Source organism: Channa argus, chromosome 4 (genome assembly GCF_033026475.1).
Source record: "Channa argus isolate prfri chromosome 4, Channa argus male v1.0, whole genome shotgun sequence".
Classification (NCBI taxonomy): Eukaryota; Metazoa; Chordata; class Actinopteri; order Anabantiformes; family Channidae; genus Channa; species Channa argus.
The window spans coordinates 28,899,696-28,915,163 of NC_090200.1; the positions used below are offsets into that span (position 1 = coordinate 28,899,696).

Here is a 15,468-nt window from a genome sequence, read left to right on the forward strand (position 1 = left end):
TATCATCCCAATAGGCCACTTCAGTCTCAGAATGCAAGCCTACTGTTGGTCGAAGAAGGAGAAGAGGAAGGTTTGTTTGTAGGCAGAGAGAGAAGAGGAAAGCTAAGAACGTACGACTGACAGTAGACGTGACGTGAAGAGGCGAGTGCAAGCAGGTTGGAACGGGTGGAGAAAAGTGTCAGGTGTGTTTTGCGATAAAAGAGTATCAGCGAGAATGAAAGCAAAGGTGTTCAAGACGGTGGTGAGACCAGCGATGTTTTTCGGCTTAGAGACAGTGGCACTGTAGAAAAGACAGGAGGCAGAGCTGGAGGTAGCAGAGCTTAAGATGTTGAGGTTCTCATTGGGAGTGACGAGGATGGATAGGATCAGGCATGAGTACATCAGAGGGACAGCTCATGTTAAATGTTTTGGAGATAAAGTCAGAGAGGCCAGATTGAGGTGGTTTGGACATGTTAAGAGGAGAGACTGTCAATATGTCGGTAGAAGGATGCTGAGGTTGGAGCTGCGAGGCAAGAGGTCTAGAGGAAGAACAAAGAGGAGATTTTTGGATATACTCTCTCAAAAGAGAGTTCAAATGCTCTCCTCAAGTTCATTGAGATGCATACAAGAAAAGAGATGGTAACACTTTCAATGTAGTGAGGTTGCCAATACACAAATTGGCCAATCTAAAGGTGAGTAAATTCTGTCTACAAATGGGATATTAGTTTACAAACTCTGCAATTCGTTTGTCTTTATATGGCTCGTTGGTCTAGGGGTATGATTCTCGCTTAGGGTGCGAGAGGTCCCGGGTTCAAATCCAGGACGAGCCCTTGACTGCGACATCTATTCCACTGATCCTTTTCAGGAAAACATTCTCCTATGAAAGTTGACAAGTATGAAAACAGGCTTACCATACCAAGCTTTATGAGGAATTGTGGGTTTGAGCACCACAAAATTTGACAGAGTAAGTAAGTAAGGTCAATGCAGTATACTAAAATGCCATTGTAGAATACACTGAGGTGCAAACATTTAGCGAGAAGGTGTCACTTTCAATGAAGCAAACTATTTGCAGCAAAAGTGCGGACTGTATCATATTTTGCCTTCACTAGCTTCTTTCCATTGGCTTCTCAACAAATCTCGAACAGAATGTAAAACCCTGCTTCTTACATATAAAGCTCTAAAGGGTCAAGCTCCATCATATCTAAAAGACCTCATGGTACCATATCATCCCAATAGGCCACTTCAGTCTCAGAATGCAAGCCTACTGTTGGTCGAAGAAGGAGAGGAGGAAGGTTTGTTTGTTGACAGAGAGAGAAGAGGAAAGCTAAGAACGTAGGACTGACAGTAGACGTGACTAGGGGTATGATTCTCGCTTTGGGTGCGAGAGGTCCCGGGTTCAAATCCCGGACGAGCCCTTGACTGCGACATCTATTCCACAGACCTTGTTTAGGAAGACTTTCACCTACGAAAGTCGACAAGTATAAAAACAGCCTTACTATACCAAGCTTTATGAGGAATTGTGGGTTTGAGCACCAGAAGGAAGGATGCTGAGGTTGGAGCTGCCAGGCAAGAGGTCTAGAGGAAGAACAAAGAGGAGATTTTTGGATATACTCTCTCAAAAGAGAGTTCAAATGCCCTCCTCAAGTTCATTGAGATGCATACAAGAAAAGAGATGGTAACACTTTCAATGTAGTGAGGTTGCCAAAACACAAATTGGCCAATCTAAAGGTGAGTAAATCCTGTCTACAAATGGGATATTAGTTTACAACCTCTGCAATTCGCTTGTCTTTAATGGCTCGTTGGTCTAGGGGTATGATTCTCGCTTTGGGTGCGAGAGGTCCCGGGTTCAAATCCCGGACGAGCCCTTGACTGCGACATCTATTCCACAGATCTGTTCTCAGGAAAACTTTCACCTATGAAAGTCGACAAGTATGAAAACAGCCTTACCATAGCAAGCTTTATGAGGAATTGTGGGTTTGAGCACCACAAAATTTGACTAAGTAAGTAAGGTCAATGCAGTATACTAAAATGCCATTGTAGAATACACTGAGGTGCAAACATTTAGCGAGAAGGTGTCACTTTCAATGAAGCAAACTATTTGCAGCAAAAGTGCGGACTGTATCATATTTTGCCTTCACTAGCTTCTTGCCATTGGCTTCTCAACAAATCTAGAACAGAATGCAAAACCCTGCTTCTTACATATAAAGCTCTAAAGGGTCAAGCTCCATCATATCTAAAAGACCTCATGGTACCATATCATCCCAATAAGCCACTTCAGTCTCAGAATGCAAGCCTACTGTTGGTCGAAGAAGGAGAAGAGGAAGGTTTGTTTGTAGGCAGAGAGAGAAGAGGAAAGCTAAGAACGTAGGACTGACAGTAGACGTGACGTGAAGAGGCGAGTGCAAGCAGGTTGGAACAGGTGGAGAAAAGTGTCAGGTGTGTTTTGCGATAAAAGAGTATCAGCGAGAATGACAGAAAAGGTGTTCAAGAAGGTGGTGAGACCAGCGATGTTTTTCGGTTTAGAGACAGTGGCACTGTAGAAAAGACAGGAGGCAGAGCTGGAGGTAGCAGAGCTTAAGATGTTGAGGTTCTCATTGGGAGTGACGAGGATGGATGGGATCAGGCATGAGTACATCAGAGGGACAGCTCATGTTAGATGTTTTGGAGATAAAGTCAGAGAGGCCAGATTGAGGTGGTTTGGACATGTTCAGAGGAGAGACTGTCAATATGTCGGTAGAAGGATGCTGAGGTTGGAGCTGCCAGGCAAGAGGTCTAGAGGAAGACCAAAGAGGAGATTTTTGGATATACTCTCTCAAAAGAGAGTTCAAATGCTCTCCTCAAGTTCATTGAGATGCATACAAGAAAAGAGATGGTAACACTTTCAATGTAGTGAGGTTGCCAAAACACAAATTGGCCAATCTAAAGGTGAGTAAATTCTGTAAATTCATATTTTGCCTTCACTAGCCTTGGTCTAGGGGAATGATTCTCGCTTAGGGTGTGAGAAGTCTCCGGACGAACCCTGAATGCTAAATTCAATGTCTATGAGAAGAGAAGATGTAACGCTTTCCACGTGTAACCACAAGACCAGATGCAAGTGTTGCTGTGAAAGTTGTTACTAGAACGAGACAAGATTCCACTCACTCGTGTTTTGCTGATCTGGAAACCACAACCTTTCTCTGTCAATGGAGTATGTCCTCACATTAATGTTTTTGTCGGAAATTTACACAACATGAATTTCTCAGTTTGAGAATGACTGAAGTTCTTGTTCTTCATTTGGATAGTAGGGCTGAACTCATTACAAGCCCACTGGACGCGAGGCTCGTTGGTCTAGGGGTATGATTCTCACTTTGGGTGCGAGAGGTCCAGAGATCAAATCCCGGACGAGCCCTTGACTGCGACATCTATTCCACAGACCCTTTTTAGGAAGACTTTCACCTACGAAAGTCGACAAGTATAAAAACAGCCTTACTATACCAAGCTTTATGAGGAATTGTGGGTTTGAGCACCACGAAATTTCACAGAGTAATTGCATGTTTTCCATTCAAAGCATGGATGTGTTGCCGATCTGATACCTATGACTTTTAAAGGTCAATGCAGTATACTAAAATGCCATTGTAGAATACACTGAGGTGCAAACATTTGGCGAGAAGGTGTCACTTTCAATGAAGCAAACTATTTGCAGCAAAAGTGCTGACTGTATCATATTTTGCCTTCACTAGCTTCTTGCCATTGGTTTCTCAACAAATCTAGAACAGAATGCAAAACCCTGCTTCTTACATATAAAGCTCTAAAGGGTCAAGCTCCATCATATCTAAAAGACCTCATGGTTCCATATCATCCCAATAGGCCACTTCAGTCTCAGAATGCAAGCCTACTGTTGGTCGAAGAAGGAGAAGAGGAAGGTTTGTTTGTAGGCAGAGAGAGAAGAGGAAAGCTAAGAACGTAGGACTGACAGTAGACGTGACGTGAAGAGGCGAGTGCAAGCAGGTTGGAACGGGTGGAGAAAAGTGTCAGGTGTGTTTTGCGATAAAAGAGTATCAGCGAGAATGACAGAAAAGGTGTTCAAGAAGGTGGTGAGACCAGCGATGTTTTTCGGTTTAGAGACAGTGGCACTGTAGAAAAGACAGGAGGCAGAGCTGGAGGTAGCAGAGCTTAAGATGTTGAGGTTCTCATTGGGAGTGACGAGGATGGATGGGATCAGGCATGAGTACATCAGAGGGACAGCTCATGTTAGATGTTTTGGAGATAAAGTCAGAGAGGCCAGATTGAGGTGGTTTGGACATGTTCAGAGGAGAGACTGTCAATATGTCGGTAGAAGGATGCTGAGGTTGGAGCTGCCAGGCAAGAGGTCTAGAGGAAGACCAAAGAGGAGATTTTTGGATATACTCTCTCAAAAGAGAGTTCAAATGCTCTCCTCAAGTTCATTGAGATGCATACAAGAGATGGTAACACTTTAAATGTAGTGAGGTTGCCAAAACACAAATTGGCCAATCTAAAGGTGAGTAAATTCTATAAATTCAAATTTTGCCTTCACTAGCCTTGGTCTAGGGGAATGATTCTCGCTTAGGGTGTGAGAAGTCTCCGGACGAGCCCTGAATGCTAAATTCAATGTCTATGAGAAGAGAAGATGTAACGCTTTCCACGTGTAACCACAAGACCAGATGCAAGTGTTGCTGTGAAAGTTGTTACTAGAACGAGACAAGATTCCACTCACTCGTGTTTTGCTGATCTGGAAACCACAACCTTTCTCTGTCAATGGAGTATGTCCTCACATTAATGTTTTTGTCGGAAATTTACACAACATGAATTTCTCAGTTTGAGAATGACTGAAGTTCTTGTTCTTCATTTGGATAGTAGGGCTGAACTCATTACAAGCCCACTGGACGTGAGGCTCGTTGGTCTAGGGGTATGATTCTCGCTTTGGGTGCGAGAGGTCCCGGGTTCAAATCCCGGACGAGCCCTTGACTGCGACATCTATTCCACAGACCTTTTTAGGAAGACTTTCACCTACGAAAGTCGACAAGTACAAAAACAGCCTTACTATACCAAGCTTTATGAGGAATTGTGGGTTTGAGCACCACAACATTTGACAGAGTAATTGCATTTTTTCCATTCCAAGCATGGATGTGTTGCCGATCTGATACCTATGACTTTTAAAGGTCAATGCAGTATACTAAAATGCCATTGTAGAATACACTGAGGTGCAAACATTTAGCGAGAAGGTGTCACTTTCAATGAAGCAAACTATTTGCAGCAAAAGTGCGGACTGTATCATATTTTGCCTTCACTAGCTTCTTTCCATTGGCTTCTCAACAAATCTAGAACAGAATGTAAAACCCTGCTTCTTACATATAAAGCTCTAAAGGGTCAAGCTCCATCATGTCTAAAAGACCTCATGGTACCATATCATCCCAATAGGCCACTTCAGTCTCAGAATGCAAGCCTACTGTTGGTCGAAGAAGGAGAGGAGGAAGGTTTGTTTGTAGGCAGAGAGAGAAAAGGAAAGCTAAGAACGTAGGACTGAATGTAGACGTGACGTGAAGAGGCGAGTGCAAGCAGGTTGGAACGGGTGGAGAAAAGTGTCAGGTGTGTTTTGCGATAAGAGAGTATCAGCGAGAATGAAAGCAAAGGTGTTCAAGACGGTGGTGAGACCAGCGATGTTTTTCGGCTTAGAGACAGTGGCACTGTAGAAAAGACAGGAGGCAGAGCTGGAGGTAGCAGAGCTTAAGATGTTGAGGTTCTCATTGGGAGTGACGAGGATGGATAGGATCAGGCATGAGTACATCAGAGGGACAGCTCATGTTAGATGTTTTGGAGATAAAGTCAGAGAGGCCAGATTGAGGTGGTTTGGACATGTTAAGAGGAGAGACTGTCAATATGTCGGTAGAAGGATGCTGAGGTTGGAGCTGCCAGGCAAGAGGTCTAGAGGAAGACCAAAGAGGAGATTTTTAGATATACTCTCTCAAAAGAGAGTTCAAATGCTCTCCTCAAGTTCATTGAGATGCATACAAGAAAAGAGATGGTAAGACTTTCAATGTAGTGAGGTTGCCAATACACAAATTGGCCAATCTAAAGGTGAGTAAATTCTGTCTACAAATGGGGTATTAGTTCACAAACTCTGCAATTCGCTTGTCTTTATATGGCTCGTTGGTCTAGGGGTATGATTCTCACTTTGGGTGCGAGAGGTCCCGGGTTCAAATCCCGGACGAGCCCTTGACTGCGATATCTATTCCACAGATCTGTTCTCAGGAAAACTTTCACCTATGAAAGTCGACAAGTATGAAGACAGCCTTACCATAGCAAGCTTTATGAGGAATTGTGGGTTTGAGCACCACAAAATTTGACAGAGTCACTGCCTTTTTTCCATTCCAAGCATGGATGTGGTGCCGATCTGATACCTATGACTTTTAAAGGTCAATGCAGTATACTAAAATGCCATTGTAGAATACACTGAGGTGCAAACATTTAGCGAGAAGGTGTCACTTTCAATGAAGCAAACTATTTGCAGCAAAAGTGCTGACTGTATCATATTTTGCCTTCACTAGCTTCTTGCCATTGGCTTCTCAACAAATCTAGAACAGAATGCAAAACCCTGCTTCTTACATATAAAGCTCTAAAGGGTCAAGCTCCATCATATCTAAAAGACCTCATGGTACCATATCATCCCAATAGGCCACTTCAGTCTCAGAATGCAAGCCTACTGTTGGTCGAAGAAGGAGAAGAGGAAGGTTTGTTTGTAGGCAGAGAGAGAAGAGGAAAGCTAAGAACGTAGGACTGACAGTAGACGTGACGTGAAGAGGCGAGTGCAAGCAGGTTGGAACGGGTGGAGAAAAGTGTCAGGTGTGTTTCGCGATAAAAGAGTATCAGCGAGAATGACAGAAAAGGTGTTCAAGAAGGTGGTGAGACCAGCGATGTTTTTCGGTTTAGAGACAGTGGCACTGTAGAAAAGACAGGAGGCAGAGCTGGAGGTAGCAGAGCTTAAGATGTTGAGGTTCTCATTGGGAGTGACGAGGATGGATGGGATCAGGCATGAGTACATCAGAGGGACAGCTCATGTTAGATGTTTTGGAGATAAAGTCAGAGAGGCCAGATTGAGGTGGTTTGGACATGTTCAGAGGAGAGACTGTCAATATGTCGGTAGAAGGATGCTGAGGTTGGAGCTGCCAGGCAAGAGGTCTAGAGGAAGACCAAAGAGGAGATTTTTGGATATACTCTCTCAAAAGAGAGTTCAAATGCTCTCCTCAAGTTCATTGAGATGCATACAAGAGAAGAGATGGTAACACTTTCAATGTAGTGAGGTTGCCAAAACACAAATTGGCCAATCTAAAGGTGAGTAAATTCTGTAAATTCATATTTTGCCTTCACTAGCCTTGGTCTAGGGGAATGATTCTCGCTTAGGGTGTGAGAAGTCTCCGGACGAACCCTGAATGCTAAATTCAATGTCTATGAGAAGAGAAGATGTAACGCTTTCCACGTGTAACCACAAGACCAGATGCAAGTGTTGCTGTGAAAGTTGTTACTAGAACGAGACAAGATTCCACTCACTCGTGTTTTGCTGATCTGGAAACCACAACCTTTCTCTGTCAATGGAGTATGTCCTCACATTAATGTTTTTGTCGGAAATTTACACAACATGAATTTCTCAGTTTGAGAATGACTGAAGTTCTTGTTCTTCATTTGGATAGTAGGGCTGAACTCATTACAAGCCCACTGGACGCGAGGCTCGTTGGTCTAGGGGTATGATTCTCACTTTGGGTGCGAGAGGTCCAGAGATCAAATCCCGGACGAGCCCTTGACTGCGACATCTATTCCACAGACCCTTTTTAGGAAGACTTTCACCTACGAAAGTCGACAAGTATAAAAACAGCCTTACTATACCAAGCTTTATGAGGAATTGTGGGTTTGAGCACCACGAAATTTTCAGAGTAATTGCATGTTTTCCATTCAAAGCATGGATGTGTTGCCGATCTGATACCTATGACTTTTAAAGGTCAATGCAGTATACTAAAATGCCATTGTAGAATACACTGAGGTGCAAACATTTAGCGAGAAGGTGTCACTTTCAATGAAGCAAACTATTTGCAGCAAAAGTGCTGACTGTATCATATTTTGCCTTCACTAGCTTCTTGCCATTGGTTTCTCAACAAATCTAGAACAGAATGCAAAACCCTGCTTCTTACATATAAAGCTCTAAAGGGTCAAGCTCCATCATATCTAAAAGACCTCATGGTTCCATATCATCCCAATAGGCCACTTCAGTCTCAGAATGCAAGCCTACTGTTGGTCGAAGAAGGAGAAGAGGAAGGTTTGTTTGTAGGCAGAGAGAGAAGAGGAAAGCTAAGAACGTAGGACTGACAGTAGACGTGACGTGAAGAGGCGAGTGCAAGCAGGTTGGAACGGGTGGAGAAAAGTGTCAGGTGTGTTTTGCGATAAAAGAGTATCAGCGAGAATGACAGAAAAGGTGTTCAAGAAGGTGGTGAGACCAGCAATGTTTTTCGGTTTAGAGACAGTGGCACTGTAGAAAAGACAGGAGGCAGAGCTGGTGGTAGCAGAGCTTAAGATGTTGAGGTTCTCATTGGGAGTGACGAGGATGGATGGGATCAGGCATGAGTACATCAGAGGGACAGCTCATGTTAGATGTTTTGGAGATAAAGTCAGAGAGGCCAGATTGAGGTGGTTTGGACATGTTCAGAGGAGAGACTGTCAATATGTCGGTAGAAGGATGCTGAGGTTGGAGCTGCCAGGCAAGAGGTCTAGAGGAAGACCAAAGAGGAGATTTTTGGATATACTCTCTCAAAAGAGAGTTCAAATGCTCTCCTCAAGCTCGTTGAGATGCATACAAGAAAAGAGAAGGTAACACTTTCAATGTAGTGAGGTTGCCAATACACAAATTGGCCAATCTAAAGGTGAGTAAATTCTGTCTACAAATGGGATATTAGTTTACACACTCTGCAATTCGCTTGTCTTTATATGGCTCGTTGGTCTAGGGGTATGATTGAAGTGTGAAAAGTGTCAGGTGTGTTTTGCGATAAAAGAGTATCAGCGAGAATGAAAGCAAAGGTGTTCAAGACAGTAGTGAGACCAGCAATGTTTTTCGGCTTAGAGACAGTGGCACTGTAGAAAAGACAGGAGGCAGAGCTTGAGGTAGCACAAATTGGCCAATCTAAAGGTGAGTAAATTCTAATTCTAATAAAATGCCATTGTAGAATACACTGAGGTGCAAACATTTAGCGAGAAGGTGTCACTTTCAATGAAGCAAACTATTTGCAGCAAAAGTGCGGACTGTATCATATATTGCCTTCACTAGCTTCTTTCCATTGGCTTCTCAACAAATCTAGAACAGAATGTAAAACCCTGCTTCTTACATATAAAGCTCTAAAGGGTCAAGCTCCATCATATCTAAAAGACCTCATGGTAACATATCATCCCAATAGGCCACTTCAGTCTCAGAATGCAAGCCTACTGTTGGTCGAAGAATGAGAGGAGGAAGGTTTGTTTGTAGACAGAGAGAGAAGAGGAAAGCTAAGAACGTAGGACTGACAGTAGACGTGACGTGAAGAGGCGAGTGCAAGCAGGTTGGAACGGGTGGAGACAAGTGTCAGGTGTGTTTTGCCATAAAAGAGTATCAGCGAGAATGAAAGCAAAGGTGTTCAAGACGGTGGTGAGACCAGCGATGTTTTTCGGCTTAGAGACAGTGGCACTGTAGAAAAGACAGGAGGCAGAGCTGGAGGTAGCAGAGCTTAAGATGTTGAGGTTCTCATTGGGAGTGACGAGGATGGATGGGATCAGGCATGAGTACATCAGAGGGACAGCTCATGTTAGATGTTTTGGAGATAAAGTCAGAGAGGCCAGATTGAGGTGGTTTGGACATGTTCAGAGGAGAGACTGTCAATATGTCGGTAGAAGGATGCTGAGGTTGGAGCTGCCAGGCAAGAGGTCTAGAGGAAGACCAAAGAGGAGATTTTTGGATATACTCTCTCAAAAGAGAGTTCAAATGCTCTCCTCAAGTTCATTGAGATGCATACAAGAAAAGAGATGGTAACACTTTCAATGTAGTGAGGTTGCCAATACACAAATTGGCCAATCTAAAGGTGAGTAAATTCTGTCTACAAATGGGATATTAGTTTACAAACTCTGCAATTCCCTTCTCTTTATATGGCTCGTTGGTCTAGGGGTATGATTCTCGCTTCGGGTGCGAGAGGTCCCGGGTTCAAATCCCGGACGAGCCCTTGACTGCGACATCTATTCCACAGACCCTTTTCAGGAAATCTTTCACCTATGAAAGTCAACAAGTATGAAAACATCCTTACCATAGCAAGCTTTATGAGGAATTGTGGGTTTGAGCACCACAAACTTTGTCAGAGTAATTACATTTTTTCCTTGTGCAAACACAGGAAACTTTAGTTAGTACACGACACAAGATGCCAAGTAATGATGTTATTAATGATGTTATTGATGTTTTGCCGATTTGGAAAACCCGACTTTCAAAAGTCAAGAGCTGACTGTATCATATTTTGCCTTCACTAGCCTTGGTCTAGGGGAATGATTTTCGCTTAGGGTGTGAGAGGTCTCCGGACGAGCCCTGAATGCTAAATTCAATGTCTATGAGAAGAGAGGATGTAACGCTTTCCACGTGTAACCACAAGACCAGATGCAAGTTTTGCTGTGAAAGTTGTTACTAGACGAGACAAGATTCCACTCACTCGTGTTTTGCTAAACCGGCTGAACTCAATACAAAACCACCGGACACGAGGCTCGTTGGTCTAGGGGTATGATTCTCGCTTTGGGTGCGAGAGGTCCCGGGTTCAAATCCCGTACGAGCGCTTGACTGCGACATCTATTCCACAGACCCTTTTTAGGAAGACTTTCACCTACGAAAGTCGACAAGTATAAAAACAGCCTTACTATACCAAGCTTTATGAGGAATTGTGGGTTTGAGCACCACGAAATTTGACAGAGTAATTGCATGTTTTCCATTCCAAGCATGGATGTGTTGCCGATCTGATACCTATGACTTTTAAAGGTCAATGCAGTATACTAAAATGCCATTGTAGAATACACTGAGGTGCAAACATTTAGCGAGAAGGTGTCACTTTCAATGAAGCAAGCTATTTGCAGAAAAAGTGCTGACTGACAGTAGACGTGACGTGAAGAGGCGAGTGCAAGTAGGTTGGAACGGGTGGAGAAAAGGGTCAGGTGTGTTTTGCGATAACAGATTATCAGCGAGAATGAAAGCAAAGGTGTTCAAGACGGTGGTGAGACCAGCGATGTTTTTCGGCTTAGAGACAGTGGCACTGTAGAAAAGACAGGAGGCAGAGCTGGAGGTAGCAGAGCTTAAGATGTTGAGGTTCTCATTGGGAGTGACGAGGATGGATGGGATCAGGCATGAGTACATCAGAGGGACAGCTCATGTTAGATGTTTTGGAGATAAAGTCAGAGAGGCCAGATTGAGGTGGTTTGGACATGTTCAGAGGAGAGACTGTCAATATGTCGGTAGAAGAATGCTGAGGTTGGAGCTGCCAGGCAAAAGGTCTAGAGGAAGAACAAAGAGGAGCTTTTTGGACATACTCTCTCAAAAGAGAGTTCAAATGCTCTCCTCAAGCTCGTTGAGATGCATACAAGAAAAGAGAAGGTAACACTTTCAATGTAGTGAGTTTGCCAATACACAAATTGGCCAATCTAAAGGTGAGTAAATTCTGTCTACAAATGGGATATTAGTTTACAAACTCTGCAATTCGCTTGTCTTTATATGGCTCGTTGGTCTAGGGGTATGATTGAAGTGTGAAAAGTGTCAGGTGTGTTTTGCGATAAAAGAGTATCAGCGAGAATGAAAGCAAAGGTGTTCAAGACAGTAGTGAGACCAGCAATGTTTTTCGGCTTAGAGACAGTGGCACTGTAGAAAAGACAGGAGGCAGAGCTTGAGGTAGCACAAATTGGCCAATCTAAAGGTGAGTAAATTCTGTCTTCAAATGGGATATTAGTTTACAAACTCTGCAATTCGCTTGTCTTTATGTGGCTCGTTGGTCTAGGGGTATGATTCTCGCTTAGGGTGCGAGAGGTCCCAGGTTCAAATCCTGGACGAGCCCTTGACTGCGACATCTATTCCACAGATCTGTTCTCAGGAAAACTTTCACCTATGAAAGTTGACAAGTATGAAAACAGCCTTACCATAGCAAGCTTTATGAGGAATTGTGGGTTTGAGCACCACGAAATTTGACAGAGTAATTGCATGTTTTCCATTCCAAGCATGGATGTGATACCTATGACTTTTAAAGGTCAATGCAGTATACTAAAATGCCATTGTAGAATACACTGAGGTGCAAAAATTTAGCGAGAAGGTGTCAATTTCAATGAAGCAAACTATTTGCAGCAAAAGTGCTGACTGTATCATATTTTGCCTTCACTAGCTTCTTGCCATTGGCTTCTGTCGAAAAGACAGGAGGCAGAGCTGGAGGTAGCAGAGCTTAAGATGTTGAGGTTCTCATTGGGAGTGACGAGGATGGATAGGATCAGGCATGAGTACATCAGAGGGACAGCTCATGTTAGATGTTTTGGAGATAAAGTCAGAGAGGCCAGATTGAGGTGGTTTGGACATGTTCAGAGGAGAGACTGTCAATATGTCGGTAGAAGAATGCTGAGGTTGGAGCTGCCAGGCAAAAGGTCTAGAGGAAGAACAAAGAGGAGCTTTTTGGACATACTCTCTCAAAAGAGAGTTCAAATGCTCTCCTCAAGCTCGTTGAGATGCATACAAGAAAAGAGAAGGTAACACTTTCAATGTAGTGAGGTTGCCAATACACAAATTGGCCAATCTAAAGGTGAGTAAATTCTGTCTACAAATGGGATATTAGTTTACAAACTCTGCAATTCGCTTGTCTTTATATGGCTCGTTGGTCTAGGGGTATGATTGAAGTGTGAAAAGTGTCAGGTGTGTTTTGCGATAAAAGAGTATCAGCGAGAATGAAAGCAAAGGTGTTCAAGACAGTAGTGAGACCAGCAATGTTTTTCGGCTTAGAGACAGAGGCACTGTAGAAAAGACAGGAGGCAGAGCTTGAGGTAGCACAAATTGGCCAATCTAAAGGTGAGTAAATTCTGTCTTCAAATGGGATATTAGTTTACAAACTCTGCAATTCGCTTGTCTTTATGTGGCTCGTTGGTCTAGGGGTATGATTCTCGCTTAGGGTGCGAGAGGTCCCAGGTTCAAATCCTGGACGAGCCCTTGACTGCGACATCTATTCCACAGATCTGTTCTCAGGAAAACTTTCACCTATGAAAGTTGACAAGTATGAAAACAGCCTTACCATAGCAAGCTTTATGAGGAATTGTGGGTTAGAGCACCACGAAATTTGACAGAGTAATTGCATGTTTTCCATTCCAAGCATGGATGTGATACCTATGACTTTTAAAGGTCAATGCAGTATACTAAAATGCAATTGTAGAATACACTGAGGTGCAAAAATTTAGCGAGAAGGTGTCAATTTCAATGAAGCAAACTATTTGCAGCAAAAGTGCTGACTGTATCATATTTTGCCTTCACTAGCTTCTTGCCATTGGCTTCTGTCGAAAAGACAGGAGGCAGAGCTGGAGGTAGCAGAGCTTAAGATGTTGAGGTTCTCATTGGGAGTGACGAGGATGGATAGGATCAGGCATGAGTACATCAGAGGGACAGCTTATGTTAGATGTTTTGGAGATAAAGTCAGAGAGGCTAGATTGAAGTGGTTTGGACTTATTCAGAGGAGAGATGGTGAAAACAGTATATCGGATAAATTGGCCAATCTAAAGGTGAGTAAATTCTGTCTACAAATGGGATATTAGTTTACAAACTCTGCGATTCCCTTCTCTTTATATGGCTCGTTGGTCTAGGGGTATGATTCTCGCTTCGGGTGCGAGAGGTCCCGGGTTCAAATCCCGGACGAGCCCTTGACTGCGACATCTATTCCACAGACCCTTTTCAGGAAAACTTTCACCTATGAAAGTCGACACGTATGAAAACAGCCTTACCATAGCAAGCTTTATGAGGAATTGTGGATTTGAGCACCACAAACTTTGTCAGAGTAATTACATTTTTTCCTTGTGCAAACACAGGAAACTTTAGTTAGTACACGACACAAGATGCCAAGTAATGATGTTATTAATGATGTTATTGATGTTTTGCCGATTTGGAAAACCCGACTTTCAAAAGTCAAGAGCTGACTGTATCATATTTTGCCTTCACTAGCCTTGGTCTAGGGGAATGATTTTCGCTTAGGGTGTGAGAGGTCTCCGGACGAGCCCTGAATGCTAAATTCAATGTCTATGAGAAGAGAGGATGTAACGCTTTCCACGTGTAACCACAAGACCAGATGCAAGTTTTGCTGTGAAAGTTGTTACTAGACGAGACAAGATTCCACTCACTCGTGTTTTGCTGAACCGGCTGAACTCAATACAAAACCACCGGACACGAGGCTCGTTGGTCTAGGGGTATGATTCTCGCTTTGGGTGCGAGAGGACCTGGGTTCAAATTCCGGACGAGCGCTTGACTGCGACATCTATTCCACAAACCCTTTTTAGGAAGACTTTCACCTACGAAAGTCGACAAGTAGAAAAACAGCCTTACTATACCAAGCTTTATGAGGAATTGTGGGTTTGAGCACCACGAAATTTGACAGAGTAATTGCATGTTTTCCATTCCAAGCATGGATGTGTTGCCGATCTGATACCTATGACTTTTAAAGGTCAATGCACTATACTAAAATGCCATTGAAGAATACACTGAGGTGCAAACATTTAGCGAGAAGGTGTCACTTTCAATAAAGCAAACTATTTGCAGCAAAAGTGCTGACTGTATCATATTTTGCCTTCACTAGCTTCTTGCCAATGGCTTCTCAACAAATCTAGAACAGAATGTAAAACCCTGCTTCTTACATATAAAGCTCTAAAGGGTCAAGCTCCATCATATCTAAAAGACCTCATGGTACCATATCATCCCAATAGGCCACTTCAGTCTCAGAATGCAAGCCTACTGTTGGTCGAAGAATGAGAGGAGGAAGGTTTGTTTGTAGACAGAGAGAGAAGAGGAAAGCTAAGAACGTAGGACTGACACTAGACGTGACGTGAAGAGGCGAGTGCAAGCAGGTTGGAACGGGTGGAGAAAAGTGTCAGGTATATTTTGCGATAAAAGAGTATCAGCGAGAATGAAAGCAAAGGTGTTCAAGACAGTGGTGAGACCAGCGATGTTTTTCGGCTTAGAGACAGTGGCACTGTAGAAAAGACAGGAGGCAGAGCTGGAGGTAGCAGAGCTTAAGATGTTGAGGTTCTCATTGGGAGTGACGAGGATGGATGGGATCAGGCATGAGTACATCAGAGGGACAGCTCATGTTAGATGTTTTGGAGATAAAGTCAGAGAGGCCAGATTGAGGTGGTTTGGACATGTTCAGAGGAGAGACTGTCAATATGTCGGTAGAAGGATGCTGAGGTTGGAGCTGCGAGGCAAGAGGTCTAAAGGAAGAACGA

The 15,468-nt window shown here is 43.4% G+C and overlaps 9 non-coding genes across 9 annotated transcripts; all 9 read left to right on the forward strand.

The window, feature by feature from the left end:
- The first annotated feature begins 737 nt into the window (after positions 1-737).
- On the forward strand, positions 738-809 carry trnap-agg (transfer RNA proline (anticodon AGG)). Its single transcript has one exon. It is a non-coding gene; the product is annotated as a tRNA-Pro (tRNA).
- Positions 810-1,772: 963 nt separating this feature from the next.
- On the forward strand, positions 1,773-1,844 carry trnap-ugg (transfer RNA proline (anticodon UGG)). The gene has a single exon. It is a non-coding gene; the product is annotated as a tRNA-Pro (tRNA).
- Positions 1,845-4,868: 3,024 nt separating this feature from the next.
- Positions 4,869-4,940, forward strand: trnap-ugg (transfer RNA proline (anticodon UGG)). Its single transcript has one exon. It is a non-coding gene; the product is annotated as a tRNA-Pro (tRNA).
- Positions 4,941-6,120: 1,180 nt separating this feature from the next.
- Positions 6,121-6,192, forward strand: trnap-ugg (transfer RNA proline (anticodon UGG)). The gene has a single exon. It is a non-coding gene; the product is annotated as a tRNA-Pro (tRNA).
- A 3,944-nt stretch (positions 6,193-10,136) lies between these two features.
- On the forward strand, positions 10,137-10,208 carry trnap-cgg (transfer RNA proline (anticodon CGG)). The gene has a single exon. It is a non-coding gene; the product is annotated as a tRNA-Pro (tRNA).
- A 523-nt stretch (positions 10,209-10,731) lies between these two features.
- Positions 10,732-10,804, forward strand: trnap-ugg (transfer RNA proline (anticodon UGG)). The gene has a single exon. It is a non-coding gene; the product is annotated as a tRNA-Pro (tRNA).
- A 1,189-nt stretch (positions 10,805-11,993) lies between these two features.
- On the forward strand, positions 11,994-12,065 carry trnap-agg (transfer RNA proline (anticodon AGG)). The gene has a single exon. It is a non-coding gene; the product is annotated as a tRNA-Pro (tRNA).
- Positions 12,066-13,123: 1,058 nt separating this feature from the next.
- Positions 13,124-13,195, forward strand: trnap-agg (transfer RNA proline (anticodon AGG)). Its single transcript has one exon. It is a non-coding gene; the product is annotated as a tRNA-Pro (tRNA).
- A 629-nt stretch (positions 13,196-13,824) lies between these two features.
- On the forward strand, positions 13,825-13,896 carry trnap-cgg (transfer RNA proline (anticodon CGG)). Its single transcript has one exon. It is a non-coding gene; the product is annotated as a tRNA-Pro (tRNA).
- Positions 13,897-15,468: the final 1,572 nt, after the last annotated feature.